The sequence below is a fragment of the Cynocephalus volans genome, chromosome 7 (assembly GCF_027409185.1).
Source record: "Cynocephalus volans isolate mCynVol1 chromosome 7, mCynVol1.pri, whole genome shotgun sequence".
Taxonomy (NCBI): Eukaryota; Metazoa; Chordata; class Mammalia; order Dermoptera; family Cynocephalidae; genus Cynocephalus; species Cynocephalus volans.
In genome coordinates, this window is record NC_084466.1 from 115,492,023 (window position 1) to 115,506,063 (window position 14,041).

Below are 14,041 nucleotides of genomic sequence, written 5' to 3' on the forward strand. Positions count from 1 at the left end.
CATACAAATCCTACAGTTATAACCCAGTAGTTATAATTTTCAAATTTAAAGTTTCACTTACGTAAGTGGAACAAAACTTTGTATCATCATTCCCTTTGCTCTTTGGGAAATTAACAAATTAATTGGACAATGATAAAGGTAGTTATGAGCATGAATAGAAGAAAGTTTTTAAAGGATATTAAGATATACTTCCGGAAATTAAGTATCTAATCCGTTTGTATATGAATGTAACATTATATCTTTGAGAACAATGGTATGTTTTAATTATTTTCTTACCTTAGAGACCCTTTTTTTTTTAATGTGGCTTGTCTTTTGGCAACTTTGAGTACACAGTTAATCATCTATACCAGAGCTTATCATTCTTCAAATGTTTTTGACAAATATTAGTCACACTGATTAAAATATGTAAATAGTGTTTCTGTAGAAGCATTTAATTTGTCACTGCGGTAGTTATCTATCAACCTCTTAAACCTTTAAAATTCTGCTCTGGTATCTCCTGTTTTATCCAGTAGACAACGTTGGGTTTGGTAAATTACCACTCACAATTCATTTTCAGCTACTGAAAATTTAGTAGTACCATTATCCTGGTAATATTATACTTGAAAACATACTATTTTTCCTATAAGAATACAATTTCTAAGTTACTACAATTAAAAACATAGTGTTAATAATATAGTCTCAAAATCATAAAACATCACGTGCCTCTAAAAATAGGCTTTTTAAGGTCTTGAAAATAAAAATATTCCCAGTGAATTTTTATGTTTTGAAAACACTAAATTCTAACATATACTTCTGAACTCTGTTTTTCCTACTGATCTCATTGCTTTGTCTTTCCAGTTCGCTATACTATGCTGTTAAGATAATAATTGCTTTATAGTAAATATAACTATTTATTATTTGGTAAAGCAAGTTTCCCTTAACTAAAATTCTATTTCAGAGATATCTTGATATTCTTAAGCATTCATTATTTCATAGAGACTTTAAAATCATTAAAGTCATTTTTCCAGTTCTAAGGGAACCCACAGTGGGATTCTGGTAGAGTTCTATTACATTTATACATTGATTTCAGAAGAAGGACTTTCTGATGATATTAAATTTCCTTGCAAGAACATGGCATAACTTTTCACTTGTTCAGATCTACTTTTATGTGTTTAAGTAAGATTTCATAATTTTTTTCATTTGGGCTCTGACATTTAAAAAAATACATATTCTTAGGTGTTTTGCATCATGTTTCTTTTATGAGCGACATTCCCTTTCCATTTCTGTTTCTCACTGGTTGCACTATTAAAGAAACTATTAGTTTTTGCATATTTTTAATCTACTACTATTATAAGTTCCCCTCTGACTCGAAAATTTTTATTATAGTCTCATCAATTCCCAGTATGATCCTTTTAGTGCCTCCCTCACATGCTCTGCTCATCTGTAAAATGGGAATGATAAGAGTGCTCACTCACTATGTGGAAGTAAATGAGATAATCAAAAATAAGTTAATCATAGTGCTTGGCACACGGAAAAAAAGTGTGTTCTGCTGTTTATTATTTCTAATTCTTCTCATCTCCAACACCATTATGTCTGTCCTTGTGGCAGCTCTGCCTGGTGTTTTATACAACACACCTAGGAACAAAATGGGGATTTTCTTTCTCCTCCTTAGAAGTAGACAATATATTTTGAACTCTATTATCACTTTCTGAGTGGGAATTTTGGGTGATATGAACACAATAGGCAAAAATATCAGTAATACCCACTGAGTCCTTCATAAATTGTGTGAATTACATTTTTTAGGATTTTGCTCTAAGTAGCATAAGTTACTGCAAATTGCTGCTAGTCGAAAAAAAATAAAAATCAGTTTATAGAAAAAATCATATTAAATCTAGCTTTCCCTAAAATATATTTTCTTCTTGACTATTTAGAAATTTCCCAGGCTTTAAAAATATAATTTATACAAAATAATGCTTCATTTGAATATATTTTCTGTGCATATGAATTTTCAAAAGTGTATTCATCAGGAATTTTCTTTGGAATTTTGATGGGGATTGCATTGAATTTGTATATCACTTTGGGTAGTATGGACTTTTTCACTATGTTGATTCTTCCAATCCAAGAGCATGGAATATCTTTCCATTTTCTTGTATCCTCTCTAATTTCTCTCAACAGTGGTTTGTTGTTCTCATTATAGAGATTTTCACATCCTTGGTTAGCTCAATTCCTAAGTATTTTATTTTTTTGGTGGCTATTGTAAATGGGCAGGCTTTCTTGATTTCTCGTTCTGCATGTTCACTATTGGAGAAAAGAAATGCTACTGATTTTTGTATGTTGATTTTGTATCCTGCTACTGTGCTGAAATCATTTATCAATTCCAACAGTTTTTTTGTAGAGGTTTTAGGCTGTTCAATATATAGGATCATGTCATCTGCAAACAGGGACAGTTTGACTTCATCTTTTCCAATCTGGATGCCCTTTATTTCCTTCTCTTCTCTGATTGCTCTGGCTAGTACTTCCAACACTATGTTGAATAGGAGTGGTGAGAGTGGGCATCCTTGTCTGGTTCCTGTTCTTAAAGGAAAAGCTTTCAGCTTTTCCCCATTCAGGATGATATTGGCAGTGGGTTTGTCATATATGGCTTTAATTATGCTGAGATACTTTCCCTCTATACCTAACTTATAGAGGGTCTTTGTCATGAATGAGTGCTGAACTTTATCAAATGTTTTTTCAGCATCTATAGATATGATCATATGGTCCTTGTGTTTGAGTTTATTAATATGGTGTATCACATTTATTGATTTGCATATGTTTAACCAGCCTTGCATCCCTGGGATGAATCCCACCTGATCTTGGTGAATAATTTTATGTATGTGTTGCTGTATTCTGTTTGCTAGTATTTTAGTGAGAATTTCTGCATCTATATTCATCAAGGATATCGGCCTGTAGTTTTCTTTTTTGGTTATATCTTCTCAGAAATGGAAAGAACTATCCAGAAATTTATATGGAATAATAAAAGACCATGCATAGCCAAAGCAATGCTGAGCAAAAAAAATAAAGCTGGAGGCATAACACTACCTGACTTTAAGCTATACCACAAAGCTATAATAACCAAAACAGTATGGTACTGGCATAAAAACAGACACACTGACAAATGGAATAGAATAGAGAATCCAGAAATCAACCCACACACTTACTGCCATCTGATCTTTGACAAAGGCACCAAGCCTATTCACTGGGGAAGGGACTGCCTCTTCAGCAAATGGTGCTGGGATAACTGGATATCCATATGCAGGAGAATGAAACTAGATCCATACCTCTCACCTTATACTAAAATCAACTCAAAATGGATTAAGGATTTAAATATACACCCTGAAACAATAAAACTTCTTAAAGAAAACATAGGAGAAACAATTCAGGAAATAGGACTGGGCACAGACTTCATGAATACGACCCCAAAAGCACGGGCAACCAAAGGAAAAATAAACAAATGGGATTATATCAAACTAAAAAGCTTCTGCACAGCAAAAGAAACAATTAAAAGAGTTAAAAGACAACCAACAGAGTGGGAGAAAATATTTGCAAAGTATACATCTGACAAAGGATTAATATCCAGAATATATAAGGAACTCAACCCACTTTACAAGAAAAAAACAAGCAACCCAATTAAAAAATGGGCAAAAGAGCTAAGCAGGCATTTCTCTAAGGAAGATATACAAATGGCCAACAGACATATGAAAAAATGCTCAACATCACTCAGCTTCCGGGAAATGCAAATCAAAACCACACTGAGATACTATCTAACCCCAGTTAGGATGGCTAAAATCCAAAAGACTCTGAACGATAAATGCTGGCGAGGTTGCGGAGAAAAAGGAACTCTCATACATTGTTGGTGGGACTGCAAAATGGTGCAGCCTCTATGGAAAATGGTATGGAGGTTCCTCAAACAATTGCAGATAGATCTACCATACGACCCAGCTATCCCACTGTTGGGAATATACCCAGAGGAATGGAAATCATCAAGTCGAAGGTATACCTGTTCCCCAATGTTCATCGCAGCACTCTTTACAATAGCCAAGAGTTGGAACCAGCCCAAATGTCCATCATCAGATGAGTGGATATGGAAAATGTGGTACATCTACACAATGGAATACTACTCAGCTATAAAAACGAATGAAATACTGCCATTTGCAACAACATGGATGGACCTTGAGAGAATTATATTAAGTGAAACAAGTCAGGCACAGAAAGAGAAATACCACATGTTCTCAGTTATTGGTGGGAGCTAAAAATTAATATATAATTCACACACACACACACACACACACACACACACAAAACTGGGGGGGGGCAGGGAGAAGATATAACAACCACAATTACTTGAAGTTGATATGACAAGCAAACAGAAAGGACATTGTTGGGGGAGAGGGGGGGAGGGAGCGAGGTTTTGGTGATGGGCAACAATAATCAACCACATTGTATATCGACAAAATAAAATTAAAAAAAAAAAAAAAGAAATTTTCAATATTTTTAAATGTTATCATATTATCTGGCCTAAATTGATAGGCCTTTAAAATAATGCAATTTCCTTGAAACAAAAAGAAAACACATAGATATTTTAAAATGTAGATGGGGAAAAATCAAAGATCAGAAGAGTGAATATTCAATAATACCAAAAAATAATTTATTTTCAAAAGTAAAAATTAGAAGTATGGGCTAGAATCAGGCTTAGTACCTAGTAAAGTGACATACATGAAAACTAAAAAGAAGCATAGCAGCAGGGAAAAACAACATAGTAAGCAATATATATTTGCTATTTATTGAGCATTTAATATATGTCAGAAACTATATTAAACAGTTCATAAAAATCTCTTTTATCGCATATAACAAAAGGTGGTTATTTTATACCAATTTACACATGAGAATAGAGGTTATGTAATGCACATAGCTAGACATAGGTAGTGAGTTATAGCCCTGGAATTTGGACACAGATCTGGCTGTCTCCAAAGTCATGTTCTTTCCACAACAGTACACTCTATCAGATTTTAATTTGACAATTCTAAGTTCATTAAAGTGCAGAATAGCGTTTGTGTAATAAGTAGTCATAATGTCCTTCTGTCCATCATTATGAAAATTATATTTAATTGTTAATAGAACCAGTACTGATATATATTGATGGGATCCCAATGAAAAACTAATCTGATTAGCCATTTTGATTCTCAGATTATTATAAATCCTATCCAGGGCTATGTCGCAGCCTGCTATGTTGTTTTATTATAATGCTACATAACAATAGAAAGTCTTTCAGTGCTGAGCTCATTCCATGTAAACTCACGGTTTCATTGTCATCCTATTTCTACTATTAAGGTCCTTAATGCTTTTATGCCTCTCCATGCAGGCATAGAAATACAGTTGCTGTGCACTCAGAGAGGTTGCTCCTGAGAGAGAGTAAATGCCATCTGACCTAGTATTGACATATATTAATCCCTTATTTTAGGAGAGATGATAGAAACTTTTTTTTTTTTTTTAGGCTGGCAGGCACAGGGATCATACCCTGGATCTTAGTGTTAGCACTACAGTCAAACTGAGCTAACCAGCCTGATAGAAACTTCCAACAAAAGAATATTACTGATAAATGCTGACAATACTGAGATTTACTATGTGTGTTTATTTCCTTTGTGGGTCCAAGGACCATGGTAAAAGCAAATATCATTTGGATTTAGATATGGAATATTATATAGTCATATAATACATAGGTTCTATTAACTCTGCATTCTAACCAAACTTATTTCTATTCATACATACTATTATGAAACTAGTAGGTATTTCCTGTAATATTGGTTTAGATGAGGAGAAAGAGAAGTGAGAGGGGAATAGTGTTATTTTTAAAAATTGAGCTTTTTTTCATTTTTACTTTTGACAGATCAGTGTATTTAATAATTTTTAATAGACGATTACACAAGATTTTGAAACATGTGAAAAATTTATAACTAGAATTATAAGATAATGCCCAATTTACTTAATTAAAAACTTCCACTAAAGACACATTGTCTCTGAATGCTCAGCATACTAGGCTTGCTTCTTTATAATAAAATAAATAAATATGTATCTATATAACCATCCAGGTCTGACATGCACATTGTCTTTAAAAATAAAAGCTCATGTTCATCAGCTTTATATCCATGTATTAGTTGATTTGCATGACAATTAATAAACATGTACTACTGCAGAAGTAGCTACTGTTTGGCAGATTAACAGATATTTTCACACATTTGTTACTGATTAATGAATAATTGCAATCAAAACTATGCAGTTTAGTAATGGTCATTTTTTAAACACTTTGAAAAGAATTAGAAATTCCTTTCAATAAAATTACAGAGCATGAGAAATATCTCAAAGTATATGCAAATATAGTTTTCTGTGCACTGACTCTGACATTCTTTGAATTTCATCACTAGAATCTTCATCATCGCTGTATCCCAAAGTGGAGTCACTGTCAGTGTCTGAATAATCCATAGCAAGGGTTTACAACAACTCTTCTTATTCTGAAGCAATTTTCTTGTGTCTCATGGCTACTAGAGAAGTCTGTAGTGCACTGACATCTCAGAGGAGCAAACGCAGAGTGTCTGAGGCCAAAGCAGAACATAGTTCACCCAAAGTAGCTGTCAGACTAGGTGTTCTCTCTTTCCAGCTCTGAAGCAATGTGACTGCTGTCATCAGAGTCGTCACACTTCCTCAGTGCCAGCCTTCATGAAAACCGACACTACTCCAACTGCTTAGGTGTTTACTGCAATCTATGGGCCAGAGCCCTTCATTCTCTGTCATGTGTAACAGGTGAATGTCCCCCGTTAAGTTTGATTCATACAGGACAAAACAAATCCTTTTATTTCAAAATCAAAGGCAATCTTACTGCAAGTAGGATAATATCAATGGATAGAATACGACAAGCTTCATAGAGCTATATAAAATGAAATTATAGTATTGAATTAATTATGAACCAGAATTGTAGAGTTCATGGCAAATCTGACTGTGCTATTTGAAAACTGGGACTCAGAGCAGACAAATATTCTTTAAGTAAAAGCCATATCAGGTTTTTCACTAATCCTACTTTCCATTTAGTCATGAAGCTATTTTAACATGATTTATACCTTCAACATTGATATACTAAGTGTAAAATCAATTAATACTCACAAATAATTACATGCTTTCTAATCATACTTGACACAAGTAATCAACCAATAAACATTAGCTATCATCATCATCATCACTTTAAGATCTTCTGACATCTAGGAAGCTTGTGACTATTCTGAATATACTTTCCCTCTTGAAACTCCCTTCCTTAAGTTTCTATAATAAATCAATGTCCCAATTCTTTACTGACACCATTTTTTCAATTTATTTTCCAGAGTCTACTTCCCTAGTCCACTGATATATAGGTGTTTCCTTAAAACTCTGGTTTGGGCCCTTTTTTCTAGCTCTGACTTCTCTTATTGGGGAAAACTCACATAACCACATGGCGTCAGCTATTAGTTTTACATTAATGACTTGCAAGTCTTCATTTCTAGCTTTTACCTCTCGTTCACTAGACTCCCTGGTCTGGAAGTCCCACTGCAACCTCGAACTCAAACCTAACTCATTTTCTTTTAACCTCAAAACTACCGTTTTCCTTGTGTTCCCTATCTTGGTAAATGACATCAGCATTCTTACATTCAGTTAGGCTTAGAAGATGAGATCCATTTTTTACTCTGCCCTCTCTGTTGTTGCATATGATTGATCCTATTAGTTCTGTCTTTGTCTGTCTCTCATATCCACCCTTCCTTTGCATTCCCACCGGCAACTACTCTACTTTGGGACATCACCGTCTCTGCCCTGGACCACTGGTCTGGTCTCTTAACTGATCTTGCCTCCACTCTCTCCCTCTTCTAATCAATATCTCACTTTGCCACACATTTTCAAATGTAAATCTAATCATGTCAACTCTGCAAAGAAGTATCAAAGGAAACATTCAGTTTTTAAAAAGTGCTGACACTTTCATTTAGAGTTTGAGGTCCTCCACCACATGACCTGCCACCTTTCCAGGCACTATACTGACTATCCTCTGCTGCACTTGTAACACATAACTGTTTCCTTAAAACACACCAGCCATTAATTACATCCATGCCTGTGCGCATGCAGCTAGCTCCTTCAAGAACTCTCTATTCCAGTTTAAACATTCATCCATGGGCTGGTTGGTTAGCTCAGTTGGTTAGAGTGGAGTACTGGTAACACTAAGATCAAGGCTTCAAATCCCTGTACCAGCCAGCTGCCAAAACAAAAAACAGCAAAAAAAAAAAAAAAAAAAAAATTCCTAAATGTTCATCTATGAAAACTTCCATGACTCTTCAGTAGCATTTTTTAAAGATAAAAACAAATTTTTACACAAGAAATTGTTCTACATATTAATAGCAGAAATAATTTAATTAAACAAAAAAATGTGAAAACAGAAAAATACCATAACACCATCTACCAGGAGACAACTAAGGTTAACATCTTTGTGAATATCCTTCTAAATCCCTTATTTTTCTTAAATGATCATGTTTCATGAATACAGTAATAATAAATTAATAATTATTTTAACAAATATTTTCTGAAAGCTATTATGTTTTGAATGCCTGACCCTGAAGTCTTGTGAGGACAGATATTAAGTTACTATGCAAATGTATACAGTAGTCCCCCCTTAATCCAGTTTCTCTTTCTGTCACCCACAGTCAACCATGGTCCAAAATTATGAAAAGGAAAAGTCCATACATAAACAATTCATAAGTTTTAAACTGCTGTGCTGTTCTGAATAGAATGATGAAATCTCTTGCCATCCCACCCTGGATATAATGCATTCCTTTGTCCAGTGTATCCATGCTGTCTATACCACCCACCCGTTAGTCACTTAGTAGCCTTCTCTATTATCAGGAGGACCTTCTGGGTATCAGAATGCTTGTGTTCAAGTGACCCTGATTTTACTTAATAACCACCCCAAAGTGCACAAGTAGTGATGCTGGCAACTGGAATATGCCAAAGAGAAGCCGTAAAATGCTCCTTTTAAGGGAAAGGGTAAAAACTCTGATTTGATAATGAGGAAAGAAAAATCATATGCTGAAGTTGCTAAGATCTATAGTAAGAATGTATCCTCTGTCCATGAAATTGTGAAGGAGAAAAAAGAAATTTGTGCTAGTTTTGCTGTTGCACCTCATACTACAAAAGTTACAGCCACAGGGTGTGATAAGTGCTCAGTTAAGATGGAAAAGGCATTACTTGTGTGACTGCAAGACATGAACAGAAACGTATTCTCATTGATGGGCAATAAGGCTCGGTACTATGCACAGTTTCAGGCATCCATGAGGGGTTGTGGAACATATCTCCCACAGATAAGGGGGACTACTGTAAGTGAAAATGTTGATCAGACAACATGCAATCAGATAACAAATAGAGAGGATCTTATTCGGCAATTAAGAGGACAGACAACCTTTTGAGTACACCAAAAGCTAAGACCTGAAGGTCAAGTGAGGTTAGCAAGATGAAGATTCAGGAGAAATGTATTCTAGGAAGCATATACAATATACACAATAGCCCTGAAATAAGGAAGGAGCTTATTGTAACAAAAACGAGCTTGGAATTCATCGACTGAGAAAAAGAAGGCAGAGGCAAGAGAAGCCATAGACGAAGGTGGTGCCACATCAGGCAGTGCCTGTAGGCTTGTTCTAAGGTTCCGTTTTTTAAGAGATTGACTAAGTGAATCCTGTTTCCTTTACCATGTTAAATACAACCATAAAAGTTAGCTGGATAATTTGAGCTCAATTAGAAGAAACAATTTGCATGCCATGATGGAATAAATTTCCAAGGAAATAAATTTAGAGTAATAATTTCAAATACTGAAGTCCTTTCCACATACTAAAGTGAATGTTACTGTATAGGCATTTATATAGTAAAGAATTTATATATTAAAGAATAATTTCTCCTAGACAGAAAATATGATCTCTGCACCTTAGGATTCTACAATGTATAATACAAGAGTAATGAAAAAACAAACACATAACAGTCAATGTCTAGAGTTTAAAGTAGGTCTGCTTCCTGAAGTTCCCTGAGGCAGGCTAGGGTTTCTTATCAGTAATAAGGATTCACAGAATGAGAATGATTCTCTAGTCAGAAAAATTGTGCTATTCACAAAGTAACTTCAAAGTTTATTCTTCATGGTCACATGGACGGATATTTTCATTCACTGTATTAATTCGCTTCCTGAAAAAACACATATCCTTTTGGATCTATAGCCATGGATGGGCACAATAACTAAAAAGAGAGTGATGAAGTTGGAAGAACTCAATTTTCACTTTTTTTTTTTTCCATATTACTTCTGCTGGGTTGGTAGAATAATGACTTTTTTGTCTGACATACAAATATCACATTCTTGGCATGCTTCAATGACAATGAATATAGACATTTTTCAGATTAAACCAAATGAAATTGCTGTTTTTGCAGGTTAAAACTGCCAAATATTGTCAGTTTCATATGGTTTGACTTAATTAATGGAAATAGTGAAAGTGAAAAGGGAGGAAAAAGCAATTGCAGAGGTATATATATATATATATATATATATATATATATATATAAAATATAATATATATACATACATATATATATACGTATATATATACATATATATAGAGAGAGAGAGAGAGGGAGAGAGAGACATATATTGCTATTTCCTTTCTGTTGTGCTCACTTTGTTGACATTACCTGAATTGAGACTCAATAGTAACCCACACTTCCATATTCCATATCTGAATGGATTAATTCCCCTGAATGTTAAGACGTGATTGATGGCTTTTGCTCCTTCTATCTAGTCATTACAGATAACTCTCTTTATATTCCATTATAGCTAGTGTAAGAAATTACCACCAAAAAGATTCCGAGTCCTAGTTTCTTGCTTATTAGGATACAAATGGTATTTACTCTGTATTTTGGCTTTGAATATTAAATTCTTTGGCAAAGCCTTACAAATTTAAAGAATGTCTCCCCAGAGAGGATTTACAGGGAGAAAGAAGAGCTTGTTGTTCCTGTTATTATTTTATTAGTAGTTTATAAGTACAGGTTTAGATATTTTATTGCTATTATTTTCATAGGGGCCAATTCGGTCTATTTCTGAATAATTAAGAGATATTTTAATTGAAAGGGAAAAAGAGAGGAAAGAATCTTACTTTATTAAAACTTTTAAAAATCACGCCTGGAATATAACATAATAGATGCTTTGATGCTCTCTTCATTTACTCAAATCAAGCATTCACTTTTCTCTGACATCTCTCCATTCCCTTCTCTGAACCATACTTCATAAAATAATCTGGATTAAGATATTAAGAGAAATCTGGTGGTTGATTTTACTTTTCAGATAGTGGTATATGTAATTTTGCAATGTAATAGGCCAAAGAAAAGTTTGAATATGAGGGGAGAATATAAATAGACAAATTATTCACTGGGTGTGCCATGGATCATAAGGACATTAGAGAATAAAGTAATGCATTGGTCTTTCCACTTTTTCTTTGTTTCTCTTCATTCACAGAGCTGAAAAACAATTCTTCAGTTTTTCCTATTTGGAAAGAAGAGGGAAAAACAGCATATTGGAATGATGGGTGAATTGATGTAGTAGTAAACCTCAACTGATGCACATTTGAAATGAATGTTAAGCTGCATGGTTACATATTTCAAAAGATTGCTACCTAAAGCACCATCAAGCCAGGACTGTGTTCTCTCTTGTAGAGAATTCTAGGCAACATATCAAGAGAGTAGCTCCTATTTCTTCTTCTATTGGCAACTTGGTGTGTGACCTTGAGGAAATGTCCCACTCTCTGTTTTAATTTTTCTCATGTGAAATGGTTATCAAAATCACTGCACTGTTCACTTCTGTAATTAATTAGGGTTTTATAGATGTGAACACTTTTTTAAAGTTCTAATTATCACAGTTTTCAATGCTCCCAAGATGATTCATCCTGAGTCCAAGGATATTTCTTAGATGGAAAAGGATGATATAAGCCTGTAATTGTGATCTACTATCTGAGTATGTAAGTGGCATATCATGGTAGTTATATAGATTTTCACAATAGTTTTTATCAGGGACTAAAATGTATTTTTACATTGAAATAAAATACATTCACTTGAAATAACGGATTCATAATTAGAGTTCAAGAACAATGTAATAAGAGCTTATAAAACCATATTTTGATAATCAAAAAATGAAAATTGAGATTTTAACTGGACTTTTTTAAGGAATAGAAATATCCAAAATTTTAAAATAAATATTAACTGATAAAGATTTTGGGGGGCACTTGCTTCTCAAATACTTCCTATTTCTCCTTAATTGAATAAAAAGCTAGCTTTCTAAATAAAATTCTTCAATGATTTTAGAATTAAGTGCATCTAATACAGTATAATTACACTCAATCTGAAGATTAACTTTGAAGCAAAGACAAACAGAAGAAACAACTTAATTGCTAAAGAAAGGGAAGTCATATCCAATTTGAACAAAAAGCGCTTAATCCAGACCATTGCCATACAATGAAAACTCCTACAGTTGGCATTAGAAAAAGCAAACAGGGTATTTGTTTTTTTAAACCTATCAATATATTTTTACCGAGGATTTTGATATATCAGACTTGCCTTGCCTGCCCAGCACCTGTGATACAGATATAGGTATATATGCATTGAAATGGTCTTAAAATATTTACAACTTAAATATCTAAATATCCAGAACCTAATTTCTTCAATATGTAAAAACTTTGTACAAGTAAATAATAACATAAAGAAGAACACCCCAATTTAAAAAAATGAGCAAAATATATGAACAGTTTATAGCTGAGGAAAGAGAAATGGCCTTTAAATATAAGAAAATATACAATATCTCACAGATAGCGAGAAAAATGCAAAATCGTGTGAATACATTACTGGTAAAAATGCAATCTGGTACAACCTTTCTAGAGACAATTTGGCACTATTTATTATTTATTTTTTTTTCCCCTTAAGATTATTTATTCCACATACCACTCACACTTTTGGGAAATGATGACATTAAAAGGATATTGCTGCAGCATTGTGTGTAATAAGATCAGAAATAACCTAAATATCCATCAATGTGGGATTGATTAAATATATTTTTGTACAATAGTAAAATCAAATACTTAAAAACCATTAAAAGAACTAAAGAAAGCCCATATGTATACGATCTCCAGGATATAAGTGAAAAGGCCATGATGCAGAACCACGTGTAATATGCTGTCATTTGTGTGAATTACGCAAACACACAAACACACACACACAAAAATTAGCATATACAAGTATTAAAATGCATGGATCTTTTCTGGATGCATTAGAAAAAGCAATTCCATCAATGGAAAAGAATGTGTCATTAAAGGACAGAGGAATAAGGGAAAATTATTTTTGTAGCTTTTAAATTTTATATTATGTATTTGAATTCCATGTCATGAAACATATGTTTTTTAAAACAATAAATATATGAAATTGACTCTTACAAGCAATTTCTGAGTAGAGAAGGTGGTGAGGTCGTCTACTGTCCCTGAAGGCTTTGTGTGTGGACTGTGTGGTTGGCCAGAAGTTGTTTTTCCCTGGGCCACCCCTCAACCCTCACACCAAAACCATCCCCAGTTATAATGCTACAGCTAATTTATGCTGGCCTAATCTGACAACACTGAAGAGATATCAGTTTAGCAGGTAGAGCAAGAAAAACATTTGACACAATATCCTTCGGTGTCACTTACAATGTTGACTTTTGCCCTCGTTTCACTGGCAGCCACCATAGGAACTAGATGACAAATTAAGGAAGGTATTTTCTCAGCAAGGACATCTGCTTCTTAACACTCTTAATAACTGTTAGGGTGGCACTTTGGATCTCTTAAAAGGTTAAGCTACCAATTGCATGTATATTTATACACAGACATTTCACATAGCTATCCATTTATGTACTCACATATAAGAATATATAAAATATATACCTATTTTTAATGTTGCTTTGAGATTCTTTTCA

At 33.8% G+C, this 14,041-nt stretch overlaps 1 protein-coding gene across 1 annotated transcript in view; it reads right to left on the minus strand.

Annotated features, from left to right (window-relative positions):
• Window positions 1-14,041, minus strand: part of PRKG1 (protein kinase cGMP-dependent 1) — a 1,297,492-nt gene that overhangs the window by 149,307 nt on the left and 1,134,144 nt on the right. The window lies entirely within an intron of this gene.